Source organism: Schistocerca piceifrons, chromosome 3 (assembly GCF_021461385.2).
Source record: "Schistocerca piceifrons isolate TAMUIC-IGC-003096 chromosome 3, iqSchPice1.1, whole genome shotgun sequence".
NCBI classification, from domain to species: domain Eukaryota; kingdom Metazoa; phylum Arthropoda; class Insecta; order Orthoptera; family Acrididae; genus Schistocerca; species Schistocerca piceifrons.
In genome coordinates this window covers 734,399,943-734,415,656 of record NC_060140.1, presented here as the reverse complement: position 1 = coordinate 734,415,656, position 15,714 = coordinate 734,399,943, and the positions used below count along the sequence as shown (strand labels likewise).

At 45.1% G+C, this 15,714-nt stretch overlaps 1 protein-coding gene across 2 annotated transcripts in view; it reads left to right on the top strand.

Moving 5' to 3' along the window:
• LOC124788214 (UDP-glycosyltransferase UGT5-like) overlaps window positions 1-15,714 on the top strand; it is a 90,752-nt gene that overhangs the window by 19,618 nt on the left and 55,420 nt on the right. The window contains exon 2 of one of the 2 annotated variants that reach the window (XM_047255393.1): window positions 12,756-12,946. The exons of the other annotated variant lie outside the window; for it this stretch is intronic. The gene's annotated coding sequence lies outside the window, so the exon portion shown is untranslated. The remainder of the gene's footprint in view (window positions 1-12,755; window positions 12,947-15,714) is intronic. 2 annotated transcript variants of the gene reach the window in all.

The window sequence follows — 15,714 nt, the reverse complement described above, 5'->3', positions numbered from 1 at the left end:
ACTTCCAGCTTAGTGTTTGGAGACATCGGTTCACACAGACAAGATTAGCGTGGCTTCTGGCGACCGACAGAGACAGAAAGCGAATCTGGAATTTGGTGATGAACAGAATGCTGCCATTTGATGAGTTGTTTGGGGGCAACGAGATCAAAGAAGGATGATATCAGGTCCGTGGTCGGTGGTATTTTGTAACATATTCTGTAATTAGGATATTTGGCTGGCACCATGACGATAGACACACACGCGCTAGGGCCCAAACGAGGGCTACTATACCGATCTTCATTCCATTCCCTTGTGATTGCAGTCATGTCATGTGGAGCAAGGGTTGGGGGTGCAGTCACGATGTCTGCCCGTCTCCTGCAAAGTGATCCAATAAAGAACGTTTAACGATATATGTTATGGACTTTGATCTGAATTTCGTGTTGTGAGATCCTTCTTCTCCAGGACAGAGTGAGTCTTTTTCTTACCAATTTTTTAGGAGGGTTATGGAGGGAGGGGTGAGGCGAAGAGGGGGGTGGAACGTCCTCCGATGATTGAACTGTGAACTAGCTCAGTTGATCGTTGCATGTCAAAGTGAGCACACACATGAAAATTATCCAGTAAGACAACTCATTCAATCTGCCGCATTGTAACTACGTAATTAGGACATGTAGTTGCTGGATGCAAGCTTTTTCCACCAAATAAAACTGGGATCCAGCCTCTGAAAATTAAATTTGATAAATAAACAGCATATTGTGTACTATGTCATTCAATTTATTGCCATGAGGACCTTCCTCTCCAGCACAGACAGCAGCTAAGAGCCCACGGCGAAATCCATTCTCAGTCAGGAATTTGCTTTGGAAGGCACCTTGCACTCGTCGGTATTCCGCAGGTGTTCACCGGGTAAACGTTCTTTCGTTTGCGGCTCGATCGGCCCGCGATAGATGGGGCGTGCAGGCCTGGTTCAAATGGCTCTGAGCACTATGGGACTCAACTGCTGAGGTCATTAGTCCCCTAGAACTTAGAACTAGTTAAACCTAACTAACCTAAGGACATCACACACATCCATGCCCGAGGCAGGATTCGAACTTGCGGCCGTAGCGGTCTCGCGGTTCCAGACTGCAGCGCCAGAACCGCGCGGCCACTTCGGCCGGCTGCAGGCCCGGCAGTGGCATGTTACATTAGGAGAAACAGAGAAAGATCACGTGTTTCGACTTTGGGATCTGTGAGAATGGGCAGGGGCACTAAGAATATAGTGCGATACAATGAGTTGGGAATGTGGGTCTCACGGGAGCGTGCTCGAGATAACTCCCTGCAGTCGGCCGGCCGGGGTGGCCGAGCGGTTCTAGGCGCTACAGTCTAGAACCGCGCGACCGCTACAGTCGCAGGTTCGAATCCTGCCTCGAGCATGGATGTGTATGATGTCCTTAGGTTAGTTAAGTTTAAGTAGTTCTAAGTTCTAGGGGACTAATGACCTCAGAAGTTAAGTCCCATAGTGCTCAGAGCCATTTCAACCATTAGCCCTGCAGTCGCACTATCCTCTGTGTCCTCGGTGCCTCAGATGGAAAGAGCGTCTGCCATGTAAGCAGGAGATCCTGGGATTGAGTCCCGGTCGGGGTACTCATTTTCAGCTGTCCCTGTTGATTTATATCAACGCCTGTATGCAGCTACGAGTATTCATTTCATAGTAATTCTAAATACGTCATGAACTTTTAGATATGTAATTGTTCCGATTTTCCAGTCTGTACTTGGATACCAGTATGCTTAGAAAAATGAGTAAAATAAATAATAAGAGCCTTAACATCCCTGCTTCTGGCAGCAAATGTAAATTGAGCCTACTCAGCCTTTCCAACCGCGATCAGAATATAAAAAGAGCCGCAATTGATTAAATATTCCTTACTGCGATCGATTTCCTGACATATTCTTTAAATAAACTACATTCCATAACCATCTTGTATCCTGTAAATCGTTTAAGTAAACAGTATTTCATATACTGCAGTCAATTTCCCGACAAATGTTTTAACTAAGTAAACAAAATACACACACCAAAAAAGTTCTGCATCACTCCGGTTCCCAGAACTCCTGAAGATAGACGTAGACTGTAGATATTGTATCACAGACACAGCCCCTCCGACTGTTGAGAGAGGTCACTAAATCCGCCGAGAGATGTAAACAACCATGCATGAGCAGCGCCTAATAGAGGAAGGGGTTCCGACAGCCGATCAGTTCCAGTTATTCCACCAGGAAGGAGGTACACGGCATGTGTTGTCTGCAATTCTTCCATGCATAGACGGTCAATACCGCCGTTCGATCGCGTCCGCATTGTTACTTTGTGCCAGGAAGGGCTCGCTCACAACAAGGGAAGTGTCCAGGCGTCTCGGAGTGAACCAAAGCGATATTGTTCGGACATGGAGGAGATACAGAGAGATAGGAACTGTCGATGTTATGCCTCGCCCAGGCCGCCCAAGGGCTACTACTGCAGTGTATGACCGCTACCTATGGATTATAGCTCGAAGGAACCCAGACATCAAGGCCACCATGTTGTATAATGCTTTTCGTGCAGCCACAGGACTTCGTGTTACGACTCAAACTGTGTTCAGTAGGCTGCATGGTGCACAACATCACTCCCGACATCCATGGCGAGGTCCATCTTTGCAACCACGACACCATACAGTGCGGTACAGATGAGCCCAACAACAAGCCGAATATGCCGCTCAGTTGCATCAGGTTCTCTTCAGCGATGAGTGTCGCATATGCCTTCAACCAGACAATCGTCAGAGACGTGTTTGCAGGCACCCCGATCAGGCTGAACGCCTTACACACATTGTGCAGCGAACACAGCAAGGTGGAGGTTCCCTGCTGTTTTGGGGTGGCATTATGTGGGGCCGACGTACGCCGCTGGTGGTCATGGAAGGCGCCGTCATGGCTGTACGATGTATGAATGCCATCCTCCGACCGATAGAGCAACCATGTCGGCAACATACTGGCGAGGCATTCGTCTTGATGGACGACAATTCGCGCTCCCATCAAGCACGTCCTGTAAACGACTTCCTTCAGGATAACATCACTCGAATAAAGTGGCCGGCATGTCTTCCAGACACGAACCCTATCGCATATGCGTGGGATAGATTGAAAAGGGTTGTTCATAGACGATGCGACCCACCAACCACTCTGAGGGATCCATGTCAAATCGATGTTGAGGAGTGGGACAATCTGGACCAGCAGTGCCTTTATGAACTTGTGAATAGTGTGCCACGACGAATACAGGTATGCATCAGTGTAATAGGACGTGCTACTGGGTGTTAGAGGTACTGGTGTGTACAGCAATCTGGAGCACCACGTCTGAAGGTCTCGCTATATGGTGGTACAACATGCAATGTGTGGTTTTCATGAGCAGTAGCCGGCCGCTGTGTCCGAGCGGTTTTGGGCGCTTCAGTCCGGAATCGCACTGCTACTACGGTCGCAAGTTCGAATCCTGCCTCGGGCATGGATGTGTGTGATGTCCTTAGGTTAGTTAGGTTTAAGTAGTTCCAAGTCTAGGGGCTGATGACCTCAGATGTTAAGTCCCATAGTGCTTAGAGCCATTTCAACTATGAGCAATAAAAAGAGCGGAAATGATGTTTATGTTGACCTCGATTCCAATTTTCTGTACAGGTTCTGCAACCCTCGGAATTGAGGTGATGCATAACTTTTTTTGATATGTGTATATTCTAACACTTCCTTGTATCGTGCAAATTGTTTAAATAAACAATATTCCACACATTGTCTAAATTGTTTAAGCAATGTTCGATACACTGCAATCCATTTCCCTCCAAATGACCGATCAACGGAGTGTCTTTCCGGTCAATTTCCGCGAGGTGGAGAGGAGGAGGGCTGGGTGTTTCGCAGAGGGTGGATTTAATTAATTGATCGATTTAATTAATTAGTCAGTCAAATTGATGTGGAATGTGTGCTTGTATCAGCGAGGGGAGTTCCCTGAGGGATGGGGGAGGAGGTGGTGGAGGGGGAGGAGGAGGAGAGGGAGGGGTGGGGGAACAATAGGTTAAGGACCTGTCAATCAAAAGGAGAGATTATCCCCAGGAGGCGTAACCTGTCAATCGAAAGGATGAATTATCCCCAGGCTGTCTTAATCTGCTTAGTGGAACAATAGGTTTGCCCCTGAATTTATACTTGCTCCTGAATGTAGGCAGCCCAAAATGTGCATTCAACCTCAGTTTGTCGCATTACTATCACATACTTGCCCACAGATTACTAACCTCACCTTCCTCCTTCCCCTCTATCAGCTTTCTAGTCTGGAGAATTTTCTGTCGAAACACTCAGCTGTTTCGCCGGCCGTTGTGGACGAGCGGTTCTAGGCGCTTCAGTCCGGATCAGCGCTGCCGCTACTGTCGCAGGTTCGAATTCTGCTCTGGGCATGGATGTATGTGATGTCCTTAGGTTAGTTAGGTTTAAGTAGTTCTAAGTTCTAGGGGACTGATGACAGATGTTAAGTCCCATAGTGCCCAGAGGCATCTGAACCATTTTGAACTCAGTTGTTTCTCAACAGTTATGATAATTTCAACCTTCGCCTGTGTCATTAGTCTTCCTAAAATGATTCAAATGGCTCTGAGCACTATGGGACTTAACATCTAAGGTCATCAGTCCCCTAGAACTTAGAACTACTTAAACCTAACTGACCTAAGGACATCACACACATCCATGCCCAGAGCAGGATTCGAACCTGCGACCGTAGCGGTCGCGCGGTTCCAGTCTGAAGCGCCTAGAACGTCTCGGCCACTGCGGCTGGCATTAGTCTTCCTCTTTCTGATGATATTATATACGACTTCTTAGTATTATTGATATTATTTATTCCTATTTTTTATTCACTGTTACTCTGTCGGTAATTGTAATTATCCTCATGATGACACCTCAAATAGTCAGAAAATGAGAACATTTTACAATTTCTTTAGTACATACAGTTCATGACGAGAGAGAGAGAGAGAGAGAGGGGCTGGAGGTTCTACAAACGCGATGAATAAATACAGTCACCTCATTAGCATCACGCTGATAGTCCTTTCCATTCTAAACTGCTTCGGTGAGGTAAATAAATACTGTGTGGTTTCGCGCAATTTATGCCGCTACACGTCTTTCTATTATACAATTCGCGAATGAAATTCGGGGAACTTGTTGCTTTATAGCTCTTTGTTACTGTTAACACGTAATGTGTAAACAAGTACCTTGGGAGCACTATACTTTCTTACGATGCACGCATACAGATTCCTGATATTTTAGCAACAGCTCTTTTCACCATTTATGGTATCTTTTCCTATAATTTTGTGGAATATCGCACTGACGTTCTGTATCTCTGTAGCTCTGACTTATGAGCCCAGTACGTCACTGGTCGCACAGTCGCACAGCCCGTCTTTGAAAGTGTTATTTCTCTTTTGTGAACAGGATAAATGACCCAGACATACCACTGACACCTTGCAAAATATCTCATGTACAGACGTAAGTATTTCTGAAACGTATCTCTTACAGTCTTAATCACACTGAGGTGATAAAAGTCATTTGATACCTCCTAGTATCGTGTCGGACCTCCTTTTGCCCGGCGTAGTGCACCCACTCGACGTGGCATGGAGTCAACAAGTCGCTGGAAAACTCATACAGATGTATTGAGCCATCTGCCACTATAGCCGTCCATAATTGCGAAAGTGTTGCCGGTGCAGAATTTTGTGCTCGAACTGACCATTCGATTATGTTCCGTAATTGTTAGATGGGATACATGTCGGGCGATCTGGGTGGCCACATCATTCGCTCTAATCGTCCAGAATGTTCTTCAAACAGATTGTTAACAGGTGTGGCCCGGTGATAAGGTGCATTGTCATCCATAAAAATTCCATCGTTGCTTTGCAACAAAATGTGCATAAATGGCTGCAAGTGGTCTCCAAGTAGCCGTAACCGTTTCTCTTCAATGACAGGTTCAGTTGGACCAGAGGACCCAGTGCATTCCATGTAAACTCAGCCCACACCATTATAGAACCATCACCGGATTGCACTTTGCCTTGTTGACAACCTGGGTCTAGGGTTTTGAGGAGTCTGCGCCACACTAAAACCCTACCATCATTTCTTACCAACTGAATTATCTGATTAGGCCAAGGTTTTCCAGTCGTATAGGGTCCAAGCAATATATTCAAGAATCCAGGATGGGCGCCGCAGGCAATGTCATGCTGTTATCAAAGGCACTCAAGTTGGTCGCCTGGTGCCATGGCCCATTAACGTCACATTTCGGAACACTGCCCTAACGAATAAGATCGCCATAGATCCCACATTAATTTTTTCTGTTATTTCATGCAGTGTTGCTTGTCTGTTAGCACTGACAATTCCACGCAAAGGCCGCTACTCTCGGTCGTTCGGTGAAGGCCGCCGGCCACTGCGTTTCCGTGGTGAGAGTCAATACTTGCGATTTGGTATTCCCGGCATACTCCTTTTTATGTGGTTGTCGGAATATTGAATTCCCTAACGATTTCCGAAATGAAATGTCCCACGCGTCTAGCTGCAACTACCAGTACGCGTTCAAAGTCCGTTAATTCTCGTCGTACGGCCATAATCACGTCGGAAACCTTTGAACATGAATCATCTGATTACAAATGACAGCCTCGTCAATGGACTGCCCCTTTATACCCTCTGCACGCGATACTATCACCATCTGCGTATGTGCATGTCGCTATCCCATCACTTTAGTCATGCCAGTATATAAGCGTAACTTCTGGTTGTGTTGACACTTGATTGTTATTTTTAGTACGAATTACGTACATATTTGATGTCACAGTTAAGGCATATTCTTATTTTGCCTGCGTTCTGCAGTTTTTGATTCTTTTGGAAAACGGAATACTTTTCCCTCATATTTCCAACAATTTCTGTTTCGTAACTGAACAAAAACATATTCCATGAACACAAATAAAGTTAATTGTTGGATGTTATTACCAGCCATCAGGTTCCACCGTGACAGTTCTAGAACCATTCAAAGGGAGTCTACATTCTGTATCGCAGAAGTACCCGGATCATGCTATATTAGTCGGAGGCGACTTCAACCTACCTAGTATAGACTGGGATGTCTATAGATTCAGTACAGGTGGTACAGACAAGCCGTCGTGTGAATTACTTTTGAACACATTGTCCGAAAACTGTCTTGAGCAGCTAAATCGACAGCCAACGCATAATAGAAATATTTTAGATCTGGTAGCCACGAACAGACCACACCTCATCGACGGTGTCAGAGTTGAGACAGGGATTAGTGATCATCATGTTGTCATTACGACTATGGTTACGAAAGTTAAAAAGTCGGTCAAGAAGGCTAGCAGAGTATTCTTAGTAGAAAGAACAGATAAGAAGTTGTTAGCATCCCACTTAGTAAATGAATCGACTTCATTTACTTCCGGTACAATGGACGTGGAAGAATTATGGGCAAATTTTAAACACATTGTAAATCACGTATTGGATAAGTATATGCCGAAAAAGTGGGTTGCGGACGAACAGTACCCACCGTGGTTTAACAGCGGAATTCGGAGAATGCTCAGGAATCAAAGACAGTTGCACTCGCGGTACAAGAACTATCGGGAGAATGAAGACAGGCAAAAGTTAGCAGACATTCGTGCTGCTGTAAAAAGAGCGATGCGCGAAGCATACAGCCACTACCACCGTCATACCTTAGCAAAAAATCTTGTTGAAAACCCAAGGAAATTCTGGTCTTACGTAAAATCGGTAAGCGGGTCGAAGGATTCCATCCAGTCACTCACTGATCAGACTGGCCTGGCAACGGAAGACAGCAAAACGAAAGCAGAAATTTTAAATTTAGCATTAGAGAAATCTTTCACGCAGGAGGATCGTACAAACATACCGCCGTTTGAATCTCGTACAGATTCCCGTCTGGAGGACATAGTGATAGACGTCCCTGGGGTTGTGAAGCAGTTGAATGGGTTGAAAATAAATAAATCACCAGGTCCTGATGGGATTCCAATTCGGTTTTACAGAGAGTACTCTACTGCATTGGCTCCTTACTTAGCTTGCATTTATCACGAATCTCTTGCCCAACGTAAAGTCCCGAGCGACTGGAAAAAAGCGCAGGTGACACCTGTATATAAGAAGGGTAGAAGGACGGATCCTCAAAATTACAGACCAATATCTTTAACATCGGTTTGTGGCAGGATTCTCGAACATATTCTTAGTTCGAATATAATGAATTTACTTGAGACAGAGCCGGCCGAAGTGGCCGTGCGGTTCTAGGCGCTGCAGCCTGAAACCGCGAGACCGCTATGGTCGCAGGTTCGAATCCTGCCTCGGGCATGGATGTGTGTGGTGTCCTTAGGTTAGTTAGGTTTAACTAGTTCTAAGTTCTAGGGGACTGATGACCTCAGAAGTTGAGTCCCATAGTGCTCAGAGCCATTTTGAATCTTGAGACAGAGAAGTTGCTGTCCATGCATGCTTTAGAAAGCATCGCTCCTGCGAAACGCAACTCGCCATTTTTTCTCACGATATCTTGCGAACCGTGGATGAAGGGTATCAGACGGATCCTATATTCCTTGACTTCCGGAAAGCGTTTGAGTCGGTGCCCCACTGCAGACTCCTAACTAAGGTACGAGCATATGGGATTGGTTCCCAAATATGTGAGTAGCTCGAAGACTTCTTAAGTAATAGAACCCAGTACGTTGCCCTCGATGGTGAGTGTTCATCGGAGGTGAGGGTATCATCTGGAGTGCCCCAGAGAAGTGTTGTAGGTCCGCTGTTGTTTTCTGTCTACATAAATGATTTTCTGGATAGGGTGGATAGCAATGTGCGGCTGTTTGCTGATGATGCTGTGGTGTACGGGAAGGTGTCGTCGTTGGGTGACTATAGGAGGATACAAGATGACTTGGACAGGATCTGTGATTGGTGTAAAGAATGGCAGCTAACTCTAAATATAGATAAATGTAAATTAATGCAGATGAATAGGAAGAAGAATCCCGTAATGTTTGAATACTCCATTAGTAGTGTAGCGCTTGGCACAGTCACGTCGATTAAATATTATTGACGCCCACTCCACGCCATTTCAGTCCCATTCGCGACCTGTGCGTCGTGAGAACCTCCTTATCATCCCTAATTTCCCTCATTTTTTTGCCATGCGGCGGAACGCACCCGATAGGAACGTATGTTAACAGGAAACATCGCCGTGTTGCAAAACCCCTCTCTTGTTGCGTTTGTGTGTGTGTCTAACATCTCCATAACGCTCTTGCGCTTACCAGACGAATACGTCACGAAACGCACATCTCTTTGTTGGGTCTTCCCCGTGTATCATCTCTTAAACTAACTCTGTAGGGTATAAAAAAAAGAATATTAACGAGCAGACGATCAGTACTCAGGAATTGGTTAAACGACTGTTTCGTCAGATACACTTGGCAGTAGAAAAACTGGCGGACCGAAATCGCAGCCACGGTTGAATCAAATGCAGCATGCCTTGTTTCTTTATTTAATTTTGGGACACACAGACGAGGGACTATTACTATAAAAATAAGAGAAACTGATCTTGTCAGTATTCCAGGTCAGGCCCAACAAGGCACAAAGTCTTCTCTGCAAATGAAATACACTAGAATTATGTCAACATAAAGTGCATGTTACTGAGTAGATATAAGTTTGTTAATGATCACTAAAGTTTATCAAAAAACGCGCAGGCTTTCTATATAAAGTTTACCATGTTAGAATCCACTTGAACTTATTTTTCTTTCCATAAGAGATACATTCTTCGTCCTACAATTTGTTGTAAATTAAGCCCCCCTTTTGCGTTGTGTCAAACACATTTGTACGATGTGCAGATAATTTCTCATAGAAGATGCGAGATAATTATGACTATAAAGCAATGGGAGTGACTTCTGCTGGACTCGAAAAATTAAATTTACTACCTATATTTGGCAGAATACGTGAGAATTGTTAACACAGTTTCATTGATGTCAGCCGATAATAGACTGACGGTCTGTCACGGCGAGCTAGGGCTGCAGGTGCACCATTGTTTCTATAAATACCGCAACACAGTAGACGGGGAAGGTGAAATAGATGCACCAAGTCACCTTCAATGGAATCACGTTAGTCATGTACCACGCTTCATCATCAACAACCTATTCGTGACCGCTTCATTGCTCTTGTGGAGGAAGGAAATATGATACTGTCGAAAGCGGGACACGGTATGGCGTTCCTGAGCACACTCCGAGACGGTGGTTAAATCATTATCGAGATCGGGTGAATCCTGTAGGCGTGTAACAACACCTGCCCAGGATAATGAACTTGTCAACAGGTAACGGCAAAATCATTTTTTAAACGGGGTGCGGATGAAACATACTACTGTGTTTCCCGGGTGGGTGGATTCGGTTTGGTGGCGGCCACTGGAGGCCGCTACTTAGCAACCGTGCGGCCATCAAGGAAAGGTTCCGAGATGATCATCGACTCTACTCATTAACGTTTGCCGAGGACGAGGTCAATCGTGATTGGAGGAACCTGAACTGGTATTTTCTCGGAGAATGACTGTCCAGTACGAGTGAGTATACAGGCCATGAGGTGCCCATTTCCACACCAAATACAGCCACCTCGCAGCGACCGTGTGTCTGGCAGTGTGAGGCTGGATGTGTTCATGTGAATTTCAGATGCTTGACGGGCTAGATGGTCAACTTGATGCTGCCCAGTATACTCATATTACGAATAATATTATCGTCCCATCAGAGAGACAACTGTGTCTTGATGAATTAATCTGTTGCCACCAGGAACAATCGAAGATATACACTACTGGACATTAAAATTGCTACACCAAGAATAAATGCAGATGATACACGGGTATTCATCGGACAAATATATTATATTAGAGCTGACATGTGATTATATTTTCACGCAATTTTGGTGCATAGATCCTGAGAAATCAGTACCCAGAACAACCACCTCTGGCCGTAATAACGGCGTTGATATGCCTCGGCATTGAGTCAAACACAGCTTGGATGGCGTGTACAGGCACAGCTGCCCGTGCAGGTTCAACACAATACCACAGTTCTCAAGAGTAGTGACTGGTGCATCGTGACGAGCCAGTTGCTCGGCCACCATTGACCAGACGTTTCCAATTGGTGAGAGATCCTGAGAATGTGCTGGCCAGGGCAGCAGCCCAACATTTTCTGTATCCAGAAAGGCCCGTAGAGGTCCTGCAACATGTGGTAGTGCATTATCCTGCCGAAATGTAGGGTTTCGCAGTGATCGAATGAAGGGTAGAGCCACGGGTCGTAACACATCTGAAATGTAACGTCCACTGTTCAAAGTGCCGTCAATGCGAACAAGAGGTGATCGAGACGTGTAACCAATGGCACTCCATACCATCACGCCGGGTGATACGCCAGAATGGCGATGATGACACGCTTCCAATGTGCGTTCACCGCGATGTCCACAAACACAGATGTGACGATCATGATGCTGTAAACAGAACCTGATTCATCCGAAAAAATGACTTTTGCCATTCGTGCACCCAGTTTCATCGTTGTCTGTGATGCAGCGTCAAGGGTAACCGCAGCCATGGTCTCCGAGCTGATAGTCCATGCTGCTGCAAACGTCGTCGAACTGTTCGTGCAGATGGTTGTTGTCTTGCAAACGTCCCCATCTGTTGACTCAGGGATCGAGACGTGGCTGCACGATCCGTTACTGTCATGCAGATAAGATGCCTTTCATCTCGTCTGCTAGTGATACGAGGCCGTTGGGACCCAGCACGGCGTTCCGTATTACCCTCCTGAACCTACCGATTCCATATTCTGCTAACAGTCATTGGTTGAAATGGCTCTGAGCACTATGGGACTTAAAATATGTGGTCATCAGTCCCCTAGAACTTAGAACTACTTAACTCTAACTAACCTAAGGACATCACACACGTCAATGCCTGAGGCAGGATTCGAACCTGCGACCTTAGCGGTCGCGCGGTTCCAGACTGAAGCGCCTAGGACCGCTCGGCCACACCGGCCGGCGTAACAGTCATTGGATCTCGACCAACGCGAGCAGCAATGTCGCGATACGATAAACCGCAATCGCGATAGGCTACAATCCGACCTTTACCAAAGTCGGAAACGTGATGGTACGCATTTCTCCTCCTTACACGAGGTATCACAACAACGTTTCACTAGGCAACGCCGGTCAACTGCTGTTTGTGTATGAGAAATCGGCTGAAAACTTTCCTCATGTCAGCACGTTGTAGGTGTCGCCACCGGCGCCAACCTTGTGTGAATGCTCTGAAAAGCTAATCATTTGCATATCACAGCATCTTCTTTCTGTCGATTAAATTTCGCGTCTGTAGGGCGTCATGTTCGTGGTGTACCAATTTTAGTGGCCAATAGTGTAGGTAAAGTATATATTACTTTCTTACAGAAATTGGTAATTAAAAATGACGCTTAATTAACTAGATTAAAAAGGTCGAATATTCTTTTCATTGGAGCTATATTTAAAAAAAAACAGCTTAATTTTCTTAGTTGAGTACCAATAATTTACATATAGCCTCTAAGAATTTATTTTAAAAATGTTGTATCCTGCCTAGTTGTCAAAGATGGGGTGTCTAGGGGCCCCTTTCTCGGATCGCTAGACAACAATTCAATCAATCGTATCAATGAATATTATTACAAAAGGAAATGATTACAATTCTTAACTTTGTGTTAAACATACGTGTCTCAAGCTAAGGGTGACAGACAAAATAAACGATGTTCGTCAGTATATACAGTTCCTAAGTCGCTGGTTATAAGTGCCTATGCTTGATGCAGCTGTAGAAAAGGACCGCGACCTGTCAGCGCGGCGCCTACGTCCTCTTCGCATAGAGGGCTATGCCTTGTCGTTGTCGTCCTGGAGAGGGGTCAGTCAGCGTGCAGTTGCCTGACATCTTCTTCACAGCCCTCTTTGCTCTCTCGTTTCGGACCGTCGTGCCGGTGCATGACTTAACGAAAAACAAAAAAAAGGTAAATTACAGCTTTCTTCGCTGCACTTTGTCTGACGTTAACTACAATAATCTGACGTTACTTATGTACACAACAGTTTTCAGATCCCTTTGAAAATTGTCTGATGTGAAGGCAGAAACCGGTCTTGGACTTAATGATGTGGAACGGCTTTACGTTAGTTGTCCATTCAGTTGCGGAATCAGCTACATGAATAACTAGCAATAATAATTTCTGATATCTAACCAATAAATGTTCTGCTTGATATATATTAGATAGCTCGAAATCAATGTGTTTGTAGAATACAAGTTACAGTAATATGAGTCCCATTAGTAAAATGCAGCAGCATCCGTAGTAATGTCCCAAAATTAGTCCTGATTATTAAAGACAAAAACACCTACATGGTATTAGGTACAGGAAGCTAGTTCAAATCAGAAAGGAATAGTACGGAAATCCTAAATTCTTACTGTAGTACATATAATAAATCTGTTTGTAGAATTAGTATATGCTCACACAACATCACATTTTTGGAGAACGAAAATCTCCTTTACAGTGGCAGAAATTTGAATTATCCTCGTTTTACGCAGCAGCCAATCGCATCATGAGGCGTACAGATGTATTCATCCGAGCAAGGAATCGTTGTAATGTAGATGTAGTAGAATCACTGACACCTTTTTGTCATTTAGCATACTGACACACCCTCTAAAAACATGAAAGAAAACTGCTCGGTTGCATTCGTAGCGTTATAGACCTACTAAAGGCGCTTCGTTTCGTAATGTGGAGACAAGAGTGGTAGTACCTAAAAATCGACATTTGCAGCTCAATGGCACTATCACTTGCCTAGTCGACAACTACCTGACGACAAGGTTTGGTTCAAGTCTGGCTTAGTGTCATACTTTGTGTTCCTCTATTAATTTGTTCTGTTTAAGCTAAGACGTTAATAGAACTATCAGTTCACAGTTCTTATTAAGATCTTTTCGGTCCTCAAAAGGGCATTGTAGTTATATCTGGGTACGTAGCCCACCAAAATTTAGGTACTGCACCACAGGTTGCCTATGCAACATAGCGTAGGGGCCCCGTCAAAGGAAGCAACACGAAGAGCCAGTACAGCAACACACTAATAAGCCATGTGCTGGAGCAAAGCTCTGGACGCTACCACAACGACTCTGGATACTCGCCTCACCCACAGATGGTAACAGCATCGCTCCTAGGAGGTGCAGCTAGCGACGACCTACTTCGTTCTACCACGTCATGTGGCTGCAATTCATCCACCCGCCGGAGCTAAGGCTGTTGCCCAGCTCGTATCCAGCAGTTAACAGCTAGCCAGCCAACCCGGAATCCCTGCCTTGTTGAGATCTGTGAAGCCACCAGCAGTCTTCATCCTACCTATGCAGAGACTTGACCTGTTGATACTTGGGCCTCTCTGAATTTGGCATTTCGATTACTATGATCGTGTTCAGAGACAGTCATTACACCTTGTAGTCCTTAAGTTTTCGCCTCTATCATATCGTTTGTGACCTAGCCATTCTAAGCAAGCAATTAACTTCGATATACATAACAGAAGATTTAATAAGATATAAATTTCGACTGATACACTAATTTTGTGTTCTAGTAAATTTATGCTCCAAAATGGATAGGAGTGAATTTGTATTATTACTAATAAAACATTGATCATTGTCTCCCTGGGTGTTAGTTTCTCCGCATTCAACCCAGAGCGGCCTTTTTACACGTGCTCTCTTTACCACTTAATATCTTGTCCAAAGATCTGGAACTTCAATGATTGTCTGCGAACTGCGAGAAAGGTGGGCTTTGAGGTGGTTTTCTCGCAAGATCCGATTCGTCTCCGCCCATAAGTTTTCAGTAGGGTTTAATTCTAGCGCAAAATGGACCCAGTCGAGAAGAGAAATCTCATTCTATTCTTCAAACTACTGCTGCACCATCGCTGACATGTACACTACTGGCCATCCAAGCTCTGTTTGACTCAATGCCCAGGCGTATCAAGGCCGTTGTCACGGCAAGAGGTGGTTGTTGTGAGTACCGATTTCTCAGGTTGAATGCACCCAAATTACGTGAAAATGTAATCACATGTCAGTTCTAATATAATATATGTGTCCAATGAATACCCGTTTATCAACTGCATTTCTTCTTGGTGTAGCAATTCCAAAGGCCAGTAGTGTATTTTAATTGCTAATGTTGATTAGAGCAACACCATAGTGTAAAAACAAAATTCTTTGTCGTGAGTCTTGCTCACTATCGATTCCTCACCCACAGTGCAAGGCTACAACTTTGGCGGTCGCTAAGCAACGTCATTACTGGCGTCTTGCGAGACTGTGCACGCGTGACCGGCCGCGCTGACTTAACACGGTGCCGCTTTGGCTCTCGGTCAGTTCCGTCTTGCCGCTAGCTCAAGAAGGATGTTCCTGACAAGGGAAACTCCCAGTCGCGCCTCACTCAGATTTAGGGGTAAGAGGGCCCAATGGACAGCCCGCTGAAAAGTAAACACAGATCAAGCATGAAAACACGAAGAAGGTGTTACGAACTATGAAAAAAAATTCAAAATAGGGACAGTGAACGATCCAAGCAAAAGAAGGGCAGCCTAAGGCGGCCCGAAGGAGCGACCGCGTCGTGAGTTACGCCAAGCGAGCGAGCCGTGATGAACCTCCATCGCGCCAATTCTTTTTTTTCCGCTGTTCGCTGTATTCGAATTTTTAACTGTGTCGTGGTGTACGTCGGTTTGCAACAGCGAAATGTACGGAAGGTATCTATAATTACAGTTGATTCTGCACAACTT